This window comes from Delphinapterus leucas, chromosome 8, assembly GCF_059928025.1.
Source record: "Delphinapterus leucas isolate spDelLeu-1000000601 "Yukka" chromosome 8, BTC_Dleu_Yukka2, whole genome shotgun sequence".
Lineage (NCBI taxonomy): Eukaryota > Metazoa > Chordata > Mammalia > Artiodactyla > Monodontidae > Delphinapterus > Delphinapterus leucas.
In genome coordinates this window covers 43,794,209-43,809,393 of record NC_143136.1, presented here as the reverse complement: position 1 = coordinate 43,809,393, position 15,185 = coordinate 43,794,209, and the positions used below count along the sequence as shown (strand labels likewise).

General features: G+C 40.5%; 1 long non-coding RNA gene across 2 annotated transcripts in view; it reads right to left on the bottom strand.

Annotated features, from left to right (window-relative positions):
• Window positions 1-15,185, bottom strand: part of LOC149748546 (uncharacterized) — a 302,762-nt gene that overhangs the window by 156,065 nt on the left and 131,512 nt on the right. For both annotated transcript variants that reach the window (XR_016393985.1, XR_016393987.1), the window contains exon 3: window positions 8,339-8,423. This is a non-coding gene — a long non-coding RNA (uncharacterized LOC149748546). The remainder of the gene's footprint in view (window positions 1-8,338; window positions 8,424-15,185) is intronic.

The window sequence follows — 15,185 nt, the reverse complement described above, 5'->3', positions numbered from 1 at the left end:
GGCCCAGCACTTTTAAGCCTCTGCATATGTCATATTTGCTAATGTCCATTGACCAAATCAAGTTGCATGGCCAACCCAGATTCACAAGGCCACTTACTCCACTCTAGTCCCTGTGTATCCTAACTTCTTTTTAAAAATTGGCTGTAATCTTTGGCTTTTATCCCTCTTAGTTTGGCCTCCCCCGCCACACCTGAGCATCTCCCATCAGTACCCCACAGGCACCTATTTCTGCCCTGATCTGAATACCTTCTCCTAGGCTCCTTGTCAAAAGCCCCTTGACTTCCTTCCTCAAAGGTCATCTATGCATGCCCTGCCTAATGAGCAAGGACTGGCTCCTCCCCCTATCATTTGGTTAAACAGTGGCCCTGACTCTTTTTAATGTATTCCTCTGATTGGCTGTGAGTCCTTGGCTATTCTTTCTGAGTTCATAGCCACAAGAAAGTCTTCCCATTCATCCTTTGATCTGGCTACAACCCTAACTACCCTGAGGAAGACTCTGCTTCTCTGCTCTCCATTGTGCTAATCCCTGTCTGGTACCCACTGAGCTCCACTTGTTCAGACTGGATTTTAAGAGCCCCTTCGATTCCAATTTGAGTCTACTCCTCCAATCCCCAAACTGTTTCCTGGAGCATTATTTTTCTCTCTTCTCTACTATGAACTATCTACTCTAGGCCAGCCAGTTTCTTTAGTATTCTTCACTTTGACCATTACCATACATGTGCACTTTCATTCTTTGGATCATTGTATAGACATATCTGGGGGCACCTACGCTACCCACTCCTCGTCAGGGAGTCTGTCCCTGCCCACAACCCTTGCTGAGTGGCTCAAGATTAGATGTCAAAAGGCCAGAAACTGGATCCTTAGAGATCCCCTTGGATCAATGTAGCTCTACCTCGGTGCCCAACCCTAGTTCTGCCTAATTTCAGTCTGACACTTCCACGCTCACAGCTCATCGTATCAGACCCTCACATACTTCTGGATGGTCTCAAACTTAAGAAGCTCCATTTACCTGGTTCATAACCTTGACTTCCTTAAGGATAGGATTTATATCTGATTCAGCTCTGTGTCTCCATATCCTAGCATAATGCCTGGCCCCACACAGATTTTACACACACACACACACACAACTTTTTTAGATGAATGAGTGAATACCATCTGCTTATCTCTTGACTTAAAACTCTCAACAATCTGCAACACTGACCTGACTGACTCCAGGGAATCTAAGCTCCCTGGCTTGACTTAGGTCACTTCCCTGTGACTTATAGTGGGAATGGCATTCCCAGATCATGGTCTTTGATCATACCAAGGGTGAGGTACTGGATATCACTGACATGAGATGTAATCTTTTTTTCTTTTAACAGCTTAATTGAAGCATAATGACATACAATAACTATACATATTTCAAGTGTACAATTTGGTAAATTAATGAGCATATTCCCAAAAGACTCCTTACGTCCCTTTGTAATACCCTCTTCCTTCCCTCTCACCCACCACCTTGGCAACTACTAATCTGCTTTCTGTCACTGTAGGTTAACTTACATTTTCTAGAATTTTAGATAAATAAATCATACAGTATGTTCTCTTTTTTAATCTGGCCACTTTCACTCAGCATAATTTATTTGAGATTCATACATGTTGCTGTATGACTCTAGAGTTCATTTATTTTCACTGCTGAGTAACATTCCATTGTATCTGTATACCAAATTTGTTTATTTATTTACCCATTAATGGACATTTGGGTTGTTTCCAGTTTTGGGCTGCTACAAATAAAACTTCTATGAAATCAGTATATACATGGGTCTTTATGTAGACATATGTTTCCTTTTCTCTTGGGTAGATAACTAAAGGTGAAATAGCTGGATTATATATAGTAGGTAATGGTTTAATTTTGAAAGAAATGGCCACATTATTTTCCAAAGTATTTTACATTCTCATCAGAAGTGTATGAGAGTTCCAGTTCCTCTGTATCTTCACAAACACTTGATGCACTCAATCTTTAAAAATTTTTTTAAAAATTGATATAATTGATAAACAACATTGTATTAGTTTTAAGTGTACAGTGTGCTGAGTCTTTTAATTTCAGCTATCCTCATAACTGTGAAATAGTGTTTTAAATTTTGGTTTTAACTTGCATTTCCCTAGTGACTAATGATGTTAAACATCTTTTCATGTGCTTGTCATTCATGTATACTCTTTGATAGTGCCTGTTCAAATCCATTTAAAAATTGGATTCTTTCCTTATAATTGAGATGTGAAGGTTTTTAAAAATATCTTCTAGATGGGAGTCCTTTAATACTTCCAGAAGCTGGAGAAATGGACTCCTACAGGTCCATCCACATACCTCTTCCCTAGATCTGCTTCTCAATTTTCTAACCTTTCTCCTTCCAAACTCTGAAGCAAGCAGCCACACTATTCATCACTGATATGAGTCCCATATATATTTTTTCAGACTACTTTTCTTTCTACACAAAGTAGATGACTAGGTGTACCACAAATCTCTTCCTATTGAAAGAGTTTCCTTTCACTACTGTCTTCTAGGGCCATGTTTGAATGGGGTTATAGTGTAACAGTCCATTTCTGACTTTACCACATATGAAGCTGACCCATCTGTGTACCAAGCACAGGTTTTTTCTCTTCCAAGAGCTGGTCATAAGGGAATCTTCCTGCCTGCCCCCCGAAACAACCATATGTGTAAACTGAGGAAATGGCAACAATGCCGTAGTGGTGGGTGACACAGGAATCTGAGCCATCTACTTATGCAGCTTACTTGTCGTCTGGCCCTGCTCAGGACCAATCCTAGATATATCACTTCTGTCTTACTGGACTTCTGCTGGGGCTCACATGGCTATGACTTAGTGGATCTGACAGAACACACCTTACAATTAATAGTTCTGGCTGCATGGTTACTGGATATTCCAAGATCAGGTACTCTGTCTCTACCAGGGCACAGCAGCACATCAGGGACTATTTTTTGAATGGTCGCTGCTGTAGATGGCATGACATTGTTCCAGAACTCTACAGTTTACATGGTGATTCTCTTATTAGGGCTTGCTGAAAGCGCCACAAAATTTCTTCTCCCACCACAGATACCTCTAATAGGTCTGCTAGGCAGTATGGCCCAAGTAGCAGTGCTCCTTGTGCCATAGCCTGAGACTTCTTCAGAGCTTTCCCTCTGGACCCCACTCAAAGCTGGCAGACTTCCATGTCACCCAGGAAATGGTTAAATGCAATATTTCCAAGAGTTGAATATGCTGACTCCAGAACCCCAAAAGCCCACTGGGCACTATGCTTCTTCTTAGTGCTGGGACACCTGGCATGTCGCATTCCACTAGACAGTGAGGTGGAGAACCTCTGAATCTTCTTAGGATATATCTTTTACCCTCTAGAGCACATGTTTCTTGCCAAGGCCTCTAACATTCTTGACACTGCTTAATCACCTGCTCTGATTAACCTGATGTAGTAGTTATCTGCTGCTCTCTTTGAAATTACATAGCAGCTTAAAACAGTAAATGTTTATTATCTCACAGTTTTTGTAGGTCAGGAATTCAGGAGTCGTATACCTGAGTGACCCTGGCTCAGGGTCTCCCATGAGGACAGGCAAGATGCTGTCCAAGGCTGCAGTCATCTGAAGGCTTGACTGGGCTAGAGGATCTGCTTTTATGATGGCTTAAATGGCTTTTGGCAGGAGGCCTCAGTTCCTTTCCACATGAACCTCTCTGTAGAGCTACTTCAGTGTCCTTATCACATGGTACCTGACTTCCCTAATAGCAAGTGACCCAAGAGAGAGCAAGGAATGAAGCTGTAATGTCTCAGAAGTCACACATCATCACTTCTGCACTACTCAATTTGTTAGAAGCAAGTCACTAGGTCCAATCCACACTCAAGGGGAGAGAAATTAAGCTCCACCTCTTGAAGGAAGAAATACCAAAGGATTTGTGGGCACACTTGAAAATCACCACACATGATATCACCAATATAGTGGATCACTGTGATGATATGCAGAATGTCCAGGCAGTCCAGGTTCCTTAGGGCTTAATCATGACCAAAGGCAAAAGAATTAACCCTGGTCAAGACTGTAAGTGTCTGTGTTATTCACACGCATCTGTTCCCTCTCCTTGATAGGAATGGAAATGAAGGCATCTGCTAATCAACATAAGGTACCTGAGGCCATATTAATGTGTTCCAGCAGAGATATTATTGATACATCCGGCATAGCAACTGCAATTAGGGCAACTATTTGGTTGAGTTTCGTATTCCCCAGGATCAGACATTTTTGTCAGGGCAAGACTGGGGAATTAAATGGGGATAAATGAGCATTATCACCCTACATTCTTTAGGTCTTAAAGGGTAGCACTAATCTCTGCCATTTCCCCCAAGATGTGATATTATTTTTAATTTACTATCTTGGTAAGGGAGCAAATGTTTCAGATATTCCACTTGGTCTTCCCCACTAATATAGCTTTTATCCCACAGTACAAGTGATCAGTGTGGAAGTTCTGGAAGTCACCAAATACATCTATTCCAATTACACATTGGGGAGTCAGAGAAATGACCTTTTCTACCCTAGTTTTCTCCATAGCATTTATCACCATCTAACCTAACATATATCATACTTATTCATTTTTATTGTCTATCTTCCCAATGGATATAATTTCTGCAAGGGCAGGCATTTTTGTCTTTTTTTAAACTTACTTCTTTCCTGTGCCTACATAGTGCCTAACATGTCACAGAAACTTTATAGTTCTAGCACATAGCAGGTGGTCAGTAAATATTTGCTGAGTGAAAGAATTAGTAGTGACCGACTCTCAATATAAGTTTATTTTTCTTATTCTTATAGTTGCCCCTAAGATTTTTCCATCTCTCCCAGCAAGAATGAATTCAAATGTGAAGTGGTCACTCTGGAGCAAATTAGGGAAGGCTTCCACAAGAGGATCAGAGATGACCCTTGGCCCTTCAAGTGTTCTGTGGGATAGTACATGTATTGGTAATGGGCTGAGAGGTAGAAGACAGGCCACGAAGGACACCAAGTTTCTCAGTACCTTCTATATCTCTCCTCCCCCAGTGTGAGTTGAAGTATACATATTTAATCTCCCATGTTTTCCAGTGGTAATTATTGTTGTTTTGAGCCTCTTAGAATGGAATTGCTTGTTTTTAAAGCATTGAATTATTCATAAAACATTGGGGCTTCCCTGGTGGCACAGTGGTTGAGAGTCCGCCTGCCGATGCAGGGGACACGGGTTCATGCCCCAGTCCGGGAAGATCCCACATGCCGCGGAGCGGCTGGGCCCGTGAGCTATGGCCGCTGAGCCTGCGTGTCCGGAGCCTGTGCTCCGCAACAGGAGAGGCCACAACAGTGGCCAGTTGGCTGCTCCTGAGTTGCATCATTTGTAATAAACTGGTAATAGCAAGTAATAAACTGGTAATAGCAAGTAAACTATTTTGGAGTTCTGTGAGCTGTTCTATCAAATTATGGAACCTGAAGAGGCAGGTCATGGGAACACCCAATTTATAGCCTGTCGATCAGAAGTACAGGTGGCCTGGGACTTGAGATGGTTGTCTGAAGTGGGGGCAGTCTTGTAGGAATGAGTCCTTAACCTATGGGGTCTGCACTAACTGGTAGCTAGTGTCAGAACTGAATTGTGGAACACCTAGTTGGTGTCTGGAGAGTTTGAAAATTGGTTGGTGTGAGGAAAAACCCCACACATTTGGTGTCAGAAGTGTTGTCAGTAAAAAAAATAGCTCACCAGGCTTTTATGATTTCCATATGCTAGAATATGAATCGGGTTTGCCAAATCCATACGAAAAAACATACATGTAGGCTCTAGTCTACTGGGTAGATCGGACAAGACTCAGCTGACTCACAGATAACATGGAAATAGATCAAACAAATAGCATGTGTTTGAAAGGAACACTTTAGTTAGACAAGGAGCGGGGATTTTTTGACAATCGTTTTGAATGTGAGTCAGAGTGTAGGTTTGCGTGGGTGAGTGTGTGGGTGTATATACATCTGTGGGTGTCAGAAAGAGACAGCCAGAGATAGATGGCTGCAGTTCCTTAGCTAGTAAAACGACTATAATAGTAAGATAAATTTAAAGGCATAGAGCTTCATAGAGCCCTTTAAAATAGTTTTAGACACATGATGTCTACAGACAGGCTTATTTAAAATACCAATTGCTTCCCACAAAGACTCTAAATAACCCCCTCCTTACACAATACCAGGCAATTTTCATTTACCACTTACTTGAAATTTGGTAATTATCACAAATGAAACCCTATCTTACATTCCTGAGAGTCAAAACTTTTTAAAAATGGGGAAATTGAGATACTTTGGCCGCACTTCTTATCTAAAAAGTGACCTTCAGCTGTTCATAGACCAAGAAATGACAGCAAATAACTTGCCACAGAAAAAGGAGCTAAATGGGTAATAGGATAAGAAGAATTTTATTTACAGCTATAACAAGATAATTTCTGATATACTTATCTACATGCAGTAAATAGGCAATACAAAGATGTAAAAAGATAGGGAATTGGCAATGTAATTTCTTACCTTGTTTTACCTGGGAGAATAATGATGATGGTGAAGTGAAGTCTATGCACAGAGATTTTACTTAACAAGAAATTCACAGATTTTTCACTGTTTTGGGCAATTCCATGATTGCATCTCTAGACCCTGGCAAGTGTGAATTCATGGGCAAGTCCAGAGCCCACAAAAGGTACTAAGAATATCATTTGAAACTAAATGAAATAATCCCAGAATGACAGAGATGATGGATCAGTAGGCACAGGGTAGGTAGTCATTCAATATGCAACTCCCATATTTGAGCCTCTATGATGTGCCTCCCTGCTGTGCTTGCTTCTAGAATTACAACCTGCATCTGCCAGTCAAGGAACTTAGCCCTTGAATTATAGTTAAGGAAGCTGATAAGCACTGTTTTTGCCAGGTCAATGGAGGAAACAATTCTTTTTTTAAAAAATAAATTTATTTATTTATTTGTTTTTATTTTTGGCTGTATTGGGTCTTCGTTGCTGCACGCGGGCTTTCTCTAGTTGCGGTGAGCGGGGCTACTCTTCATTGTGGTGCGCGGGCGTCTCATTGTCACGGCTTCTCTTGTTGCAGAGTGCAGGCTCTAGGTGCGCGGGCTTCAGTAGTTGTGGCACATGGGCTCTAGAGCGCAGGCTCACTAGTTGTGGTGCACGGGCTTAGTTGCTCCGGCACGTGGGATCTTCCCGGGCCAGGGATCGAACCTGTGTCTGCTGCATTGGCAGGCGGATTCTTAACCACTGTACCACCAGGGAAGCCCCGGAAACAATTATTAATTCTTCATTCACCAACAGAGATTTTTTTTTTCCAAAATAGAAATACCTTTTTCTAATTATAAAAATAATAGGGACTTCCTATTATTCGAACTACGGGTTCGAATACGCGGAGCAACTAAGCCTCCCGTGAGCCACAACTACTGAGCCTGTGCTCTAGAACCCGCGAGTCACAACTACTGAGCCCGCGTGCCACAACTACTGAAGCCTGCGTGCCTAGAGCCCATGCTCCACAACAAGAGAAGCCACCGCAATGAGAAGCACACGTGCCGCAGTAAAGAGTAGCTCCCGCTCGCCGCAACTAGAGAAAGCCCACGTGCATCAACAAAGACCCAACACAGCCAAAAATAAATAAGAAATAAAAATAAATAAATTAAAAAATATATTTTAAAAAATACACGCTCATTATAAAAAATTCAGATACAAGAGAAAAGCATCATTCAATGAGTTAAGGAGAATTCATTTAAAGCCATTAGATACAGGAGTATAAAGGGTCTGTGCTTCATCTCACATTCCCTTTTTGTAAACTAACTTCTCCACTCCTTGCCATACATTGCTTTTCATGATTAACTGGTGGAGAGGAAGTGATACAATGTACTTGCCTAGCAGAGCAATATGTCCATATACCATTATTGGTTCTCACATACTGTAAACATAATATACATTTTTCATAAGTTATTTTAGGCCTGGAAATATCCAAAACTATATCTGCCTCTTATTCACATTAATATCACTCCTGCACTCACAAGAAGGGAGCTCTCAGCTGTCTCTGCTCTAAAGTCCTGATTCTTTACCTTTATAGCTAGGAAGTCGAATCCCATGTAACCAGTCTGAGAATGATTAGTGGTGGCTTTGAGCCTCCACGACGTTTGGAATTTTTGATGTGGAGGATGAACAAGATACATAGAATGTGTGAGCCTTGTGTAAGTCAGGACAAGATAGGCTAATGTTGCAGTTACCCAATTAATCTGAAATCCCAGTGGCTTAACACAAGAAAGGTTTAATTCTTGCTCTTGCTACATACCCATTACAGATGGGGAGGCCATCTTATTCAAGGACCATGTTGATGGAGTTTCTGCCATCCTGTGGCTACAACAGCTCCTTGGTCACTGCAGCAGGGATAGAGAGAGAGGAGAATCTCAGATGGGTTTTTCACTACCTCTGCCCAGAAGGACCACCTGCGGCTTCTGCTCACATTTCATTGGCCACAGCTAATCACATGGCCTTCCTAACTTCAAAGCTGAGGAATTTGGGGAACAGATGGAATGATTAGCTAAAGCTGTCTCTCCCTTAAACCTAAGTATGCTTTTTTTTTTTTTTTTTTTGCGGTACGTGGGCCTCCCACTGCTGTGGTCTCTCAACCACTGCGCCACCAAGGAAGCCCCTAAGTATGCATTTTTGACACAGGCTGACATCATCCAAAATCAGATAAGTGATATTATTTACTTATGTCAATTTTTTACTCCTTTGACATGAATATTTGAGTGTGAAAAGAATGTAAAGAAGAATATAGTATACCTTACACATAAACAGTTTTTTATACATAATTACTGTATATATAATAGATTTTTATTTTCCATAACAGGTATTCGAGAAGGAGGAAGATGATTGTGAAAGAGAACACATTACCAAACCCTCATTTTTAACCACTAATTCCAATTTGGGTTGACTAAAAGCAGCAACAGGCTTGGATTTGTCAGGGTAGACTAATTTCTGTAACAGTTAGTTATCTCTGGTCTTTGGAATTCTGGGTACTTTTTTTCTTTTGTATACTTGAATTTTATAGTTTTTCTATAATCTCACTGGTTAAGACAATAGAATTTATTAATTGCTAATGTGACAGTTCTGTGTACATATTTGATGAGTGGCCTTCCATAAGGCGATTCAGGGAACTGGGCTCCTCCTTCCTGAGACTGACGTCTTCCAGGGTTTTAGAGTCTTCTGCAGGTTCCCCTGCCTCAGACAGACAAAGGAAGAGAACAGCTGGGAGGATCAGGGGCCAGGCTTGGAAACAGCATATATCATTTCCACCCACATTCTGTTGGCTGGAACTCATGATCACACTTCCCCCAAAGGGTTCCTGGGAAATGTAGTCCAGCTGTGTGCACAGGAGGAAAAGAAAACAGGTTTGGTGACTGTCTCTACCACAATGTCCCTAACATGACCTAAGTAAATAAAAGAGGAATCTGAACAGAGTTGGGTATGTCTGAGGAAAAGAGCATTATTTCTATTGCCTTGTTCTTATTTCCTTCATTTATACTTATATATTGCTTCTGTGCAAGTTCTTCCTTTTATTTTCTTTTAAAATGAGATTTTAAGAATACCCCACTTTGGGCTTCCCTGGTGGCGCAGTGGTTGAGAGTCCGCCTGCCGATGCAGGGGACACGGGTTTGTGCCCCGGTCCGGGAAGATCCCACATGCCGCGGAGCGGCTGGGCCCGTGAGCCATGGCCGCTGAGCCTGCACATCCGGAGCCTGTGCTCCGCAACGGGAGAGGCCACAATGGTGAGAGGCCCGCGTACTGCAAAAAAAAAAAAAAAAAAGAATACCCCACTTTCTTGAGAGTATACAGAAATGAACATGATGCCACTCATCTGGTTGGAATGTAAATTGAAAGAACTTTACTTAAGGGAAATTTGTCTATATGAATCAAAAATCTTAAGAGTATAGCCAACAATTCTACTTCTAGAATTTTATCCTAAGGAAATAAACAGGTAATACAAACAGATGCATGTACAAGTATATTTATCATTGTATTGCTAATAATGAGGAAACACTTTCGTGAGATACACGTCCAGCAACTGAAGGTAAATTAATAATGTTACTTCTAGGGCTTCCCTGGTGACACAGTGGTTAAGAATCCGCCTACCAGTGCAGGGGACACGAGCTCGATCCCTGGTCCGGGAAGATCCCACATGCCGTGGAGCAACTAAGCCCGTGCGCCACAACTACTGAGCCACAACCACTGAGCCTGTGTGCCTAGAGCCCGTGCTCTGCAACAAGAGAAGCCACGGCAATGAGAAGCCTGCGCAACGTGGCGAAGAGTAGCCCCCCACAACTAGAGAAAGCACGTGCGCCGCAACGAAGACCCAACGCAGCCAAAAAATAAATAAATAAATAATAATAATAATAATGTTACTTCTAATAAAATATCATATGGTCGTGAACAATGCCATGGATGTCTATTCAGTAATGCTGAACAACGTTCCTTATACATTAAGTAAAAACATCAGTTTACAAATCTCTATGTCTAGAACATTCCCATTTTTATTTTAAGAAAGATTATATACATAATATATATCAAATCAAAATCAAAATGGGAATATTCTAGACATGGAAGGTTTGTAAACTGATATTTCACATATACTTTTTTTTTTTTTTTTTTTTGCGGTACGCGGGCCTCTTACTGTTTTGGCCTCTCCTGTTGCGGAGCACAGGCTCTGGACGCGCAGGCACAGTGGCCATGGCTCACGGGCCCAGCCACTCCGCAGCATGTGGGATCTTCCCGGACCGGGGCACGAACCCGTGTCCCCTGCACCGGCAGGCGGACTCTCAACCACTGTGCCACCTGGGAAGCCCTACATATACTATTTTTTATTTACCTGTTTTTAAAATTTTTTCTATGTAAACAAGTGATATTTTTCTAAAAAAAGAAATGTATTTTTTTATTTTAAAGCAAAAAACGTAAACCCCTAATGTTTAAAGCAAAAACACAGAGTTTTAATCCATAGGCATCTCAAAGAAAAAACAAAACAAAATACCACCTGGCTACCCACACTGGCTCTGTCTTCCAGGCAGCCCCCTTGCCTGAGCACCTGAAGGAGCTCCAGACATCATGGTGGGGGTGGTGGGGAGGTGGGGGGAGCCAAGTTCCCGGTAGGCCCTCGTCTCAGCGCCTGGCTTAAGCTAACTGTGGAGTCCATACATAGCTGCTGCTCTTCATTCCTCACCTCCCTCACCCTGACAATGGTCTGCTTTCTTTCCTCTGAGTAGGAAACCTGCAGAGGCAGCTGGCTTGTGATATTTTGTGTAGGCATGTGAGTTATATGCAAAGATACGAAGAATCGTTTCTCAAATGGCACAAGTCAAGAATATTTGTCTCCAGTTTGTTACACCTAAAAGAGAGCACATGCTTCTGATATTTCTCTTACTTAATTCATTTCAGAATAAGTCAAGCTGCTGTCAGAAGAGGTTCAGCTTTTCAAGTTCATATTCATTTTTGGAGTTATCCATGCATGCATGCTTACAAAAGTTAAATTATTTTCAAAGAAATTCCACCACAATTGAATTCAAAGTAAGTGAAGAGCCAGAACATGATAATTTTATCCAAGAATCAACATCGTTTACAGTTCAAATAATGTAATATGGATTTATAGCAGCCCAATGATGAAAACATTTTTAATTGCTTTCAGTATTAAGAATAGTGATTTTATGACCTGTAGACTTCACTCAGCAAAATCATATATCTCTGTCACTTACACATACAAACACACATCCCAAATTTTATTAATATCTGTTAAAATTATAGCAGCTATATTCATTTAAAAATTAATTCAAAGTAGTATACTTTTAAAAAAGATAACACCTACACTCAAAAATCAAAGCCAGTCTTGCTTTTCTATTAAAGACCAACTTTTATTCAATAAGTATACTCTCTTCCAAAAATTATGAAACTCACAAAAAAAAGCAGAACACACCAAGATGTCACTTTGTTTGCTGAATTATAATTACAATTAGCCTATACTAGCCTAGGCTGTTTTTTGGTTTTCGGAAGCAGGTTGAAAAAGAGGAAATACTGATAATTGTATGTAACTCATTCTGATTTTACTGCTTAGCAGTAAGTTAAGAAATCTCTTTCCTAACAGAGAAGGATAAGATGTTAATTATCATAATCACTCAGGATTTTAATAGGAGGTAGAAGGGAATTATTCCCTGAGGGGTAAGGAAATAAAGTGTCAGTGCTGAGGTGAAAAGGCCGGGAAACAGACTAGTGGCAGGACCCTTTGCCTCCTTCATGATTTTCTGCAAGACTCTAGCTAGTATTGCCATAAGTAACTCCCTTTCTAAGGTACAGCTTTTGCTACCACAAAGGACAACAGGATCAACATAAAAGGTTGTGTTCTGGGGGAGGCCTTGCGCTTATACCTCAATGTTACTGCTCCTCTGGAGGATCTTGTCTGTCTCCCCTTATTGGCTACTCCCTTTGAGCACCAGCTGTAAATGCTGATCATTCGCTCCTGACTCACCATTCCCAGCATCTCACTTCCTCAGCTGGACCATCATTAAAAGACCTTGGTCAGTCTGGATAGTCCCTCCTCACTCTGGGTCCCTGACTGGCTGCCAATGGGCATGGCGATTTTCCACTGCCGAGCTCAGACAATGTGTGAGGAGGGTCCACTGTACTGGGCAGAAAGAATACTAAACAGCTCACTGATTTCACCTGAGAGCTATCCTGCGATGCTGTTGGGACCAGCTGAAGGGACTAGTGCAATTATAAAGGTAAGTAAGTGTACAGCTTGTTCTCTGATAACCAGAGATCGGATAGTAAGAAATAAAAGAGTAAAATGTGGCAACTCAAGCTTATTGCCTTGAATCTCTTTGACAAAGAAGCTGCATAATGCTTTCTTACGATCCCCACTCATTTTCCTACTCACTCATATCAGTCATCCTCCCTTCCATACAACACTTAGCTTTTTGCTTACTACCCTGTTTCTCCCACCTACCAATCAGTGAACCCATTTACATGCCCTTGAACCCTTTTACTGTTACATCATGCATCAGGGTATTCTGTGGAATATCTTTCTGTATGTGTAGGCATTTGTTTCCTTTCACCTCTAGAACATGATTTTCTTTAGTTGAACAGGTTCTTTGGTTAACCTGTGTGGCTATATTGTTTCATGACATAATGTGTAGGTGTGTGCACCTCTACTGAGCAGAAGGTTAAATCCTGATGATGGTTTAAATCAACCGTCTATATATATAAGTGCAAACTGTATGTTTGTAGGTATGTGCATACCAAGAGGTATAAACTCTTGTGTTTATCTGGGTATCTGTGTTTAGGTACCTGGGTTGTGTTTATGTATGTTTAAGTTCACATCTGTATTCATCTGTATGTGTGTCTTAAGGCACAGCCAATAGCTTCCTATAAAGTATGACCATCTGCCTCCAAATTTCCCTATCTAGCAGTGCTATCCTCCTGGGTTTTTTAAATTTTTATTTTTATTGTGGTAAAATACATGCAACATAAAATTTATCATTTTAACCAATTTTAAGTGTATAATTCGGAGGCATTAATTACATTCACAATGTTGGACAATCACCACTATCTGTTTCCAAAATTTTTCATCACCCAAAATGAAACTCTGTATTCATTAAGCAGTTAACTCCCTGTTCCCCTTCTCTCAACCCCTGGTACCCTCTAATCTACTTTCTATCTCTATGAATTTGCCTATTCTAGATATTTCATATAAGTGGAATCATAAAATAATTGTCCTTCTTATGTCTGGCTTATTTCACTTAGCATAAGGTTTTCAAGGTTCATCCTTGTTGGAGCATATATCAGAACTTTATTCCTTTATGTGGCTGAATAATATTCCATTACATGTATATACCACATTTTATTTCTGTTTATCTGTAATGGACACTTGGGTTGTTTCTACCTTTTGGCTACTGTGAATAATTCTGAAATTAGCATTTGCATACGAGTATCTGTTCAAGTTTCTGTTTTTAATTCTTTTGGGTATATAACTATGAGTTGAATTTGCTAGGTCATATAGTAATTTTATGTTTAGCTTTTTGAAGAACCACCAAACTGTTTCCTTGTTGGCTGCACCATTTTACATTACCATCAGTAATGGATGAGGAATCCAATTTCTCTACATCCTTGCCAACATTTGTTATTTTCCTCCTCCTCCTCCCCCTCCTCCTTACTCCCCACCCCTCCCCCCACCTCCTTCTTCTTCTTCTTCGATAATAACCACGCTAATGGGCTTGAGGTGGTATCTCATTGTGATTTAGACTTGCATTTCTTTAATGATTAGTGATGTTGAGCATCTTTTCATGTGCCTATTGGCCATCTGTATATCTCTGGAGAAATGTCTATTCAAGTCCTTTGCCCAGTTTTTAATTGGGCTGTTTGTTTTTGAGTTAGAGGAATTCTTTATATATTCCGGATATTAATTCTTTATCATATACATGATTTGCAAATATATTCTCCCAGTCTTTAGGCTGACTTCTCACTTTCTTGATAATCTCCTTTGAGGCACAAAAGTTTTTAATTTTGATAAAATCCAATTTATCTATTTTTTTCTTTTGTTGCTCATGCTTTTGGTGTCATATCTAAGAATCTATTGCCAAATCCAAGGTCACGAAGATATTCTACTATGTTTTCTCGCAAGATATTTATGTTTTCAGCTCTTATATTTATGTCACTGATTCATTTTGAGTTAATTTTTGTATATTGTGTGAGGTAGGGGTCCAACTTCATTATTTTGCATGTGGAACTATCCCAGAACTATTTACTGAAGAGACTGCTCTTTTCCCATTAAATGGACTTGGCACCCTTGTCAAATACTGACTGTAGATGTGTGGGTTTATTTCTGAACTATCAATCCTATTTATTGATTTTTTTTGTCTATCTTTATGTCAGAATCACACTGTTTTGATTACTGTGGGCTTGTAGTAAGTTTTGAAATCAGAAGATGTGGGTCTTCTGACTTTGTTCTTTTTAAAATTGTTTTGGTTCTTCAGGGCCCCTTGCAATTCTATATGAAATTTAAGATTGGCTTTTCCAGTTCTGCAAAAAGGGCCGTTGGAGTTTTGATAGAGATTTTGTTGAATCTGTAGATTGCTTTGAGTATGACTGCCATCCTC